This window comes from Phyllobates terribilis, unplaced genomic scaffold (assembly GCF_046119375.1).
Source record: "Phyllobates terribilis strain yellow unplaced genomic scaffold, ASM4611937v1 Scaffold_5__5_contigs__length_657084704, whole genome shotgun sequence".
NCBI lineage: Eukaryota > Metazoa > Chordata > Amphibia > Anura > Dendrobatidae > Phyllobates > Phyllobates terribilis.
In genome coordinates, this window is record NW_027362765.1 from 183495733 (window position 1) to 183497034 (window position 1302).

Below are 1302 nucleotides of genomic sequence, written 5' to 3' on the forward strand. Positions count from 1 at the left end.
AGTCTCCCTTTGAGATTTGAGTGCTACTGTCACGCAGGGTGTGGGAAAGACTTAGTGCAACACAGAAGAGGGAAAGGAAGCCCAAACACTAGGGAAAGGGGGAAGTAGAGACCTCCTAGTCTGGTCTAGTGTTACCCTGTCTCAACTACTGTCCCTATATTGGCTCTTCACCAATCACCGCACGCGTGCCTCGCTCTGACTTTCCCTGGCGTATGGTTAAGGCTAGGGATGGGAGCAGATGAGCACTAGTCGATATCCACTAAACTCTATAGACAACAAGGGTAGACAAACAGGGGGGGATTGCTTAGCTTTAGACTACTCCAGCCAAATGCGCACACGGCCTCAATCTCCAGAGAGGACGAAGTATTGCTCTTGCTAAAGCCTCACAAGTAGTAATGAATATCGCCGGTATCTCCCTCTCAGACACACCAGGTATTTATAGACTCAGACCAGGGAGCTAATTAGCCAGAGGGAGGTAGCCGCTGGGTCCTAGAGACAGCCAGCCTCTAAGAAGATGTCTGTAATTCCAAACGTAGAGATCTCCTGCAACCAACTGAAGGGCGACTGTCTGTCACCTCTGGACACCCTGTGACAGCTACTTGATGTCTTTGTATCATCTATGAGGGCTGTTATCTGAGGTCCTGTCAATTTGCAGTTTCTGATGAACTTATCCTCTGCAGCAGAAATTATTTTTGATTTTCCTTTCCTGGAATAGTCCTCATGAGAGTCAGTTTCATTGCATATTAATTGATGTTTTTTATGACTGCACTTGAGGATACCTTCACGGTTCTCACAATTTTCCAGATTGACTGTCTTTTCCCTTATGAGACTAGTCTTTCCATATTCTGGCTTAGAACAGCTCTGGAGTACGGCTCAGCACTGTAATGAGCTGCGCACCAACACTGCCTGTGCAAAACACTTAGTCGCAAACAATTTCTTAAGGCCAGTAGAGGCCTCCATACACTGTTTACATCTGGCTGCTGCCAAAGCTGGTAACACTTGATCTGAAGGGGTTTCAGCCACCCACCAATATCATTTGAGTTGAAAATCCTCTAAGCAATCTTCTAGCCTAGGACTGAAAAGTGACTATACATTTCATATGCAAAGTCACCTTGGTGCCCTATGTTTGCCTCTCACTTCTTGCTCTGCTCAAATCGGCATTCTTTCCTCCTGGTTCTCAGATAACCTCCACTGTGGCATGGGGAGTGTGGTGATAATTATGAATCACGCCTCCCCCGCCTTTTCTATACCACAACACAGGGAAGGTGTTGTTTAAGTCCTGAATCCAGTTAAAACTTCTCT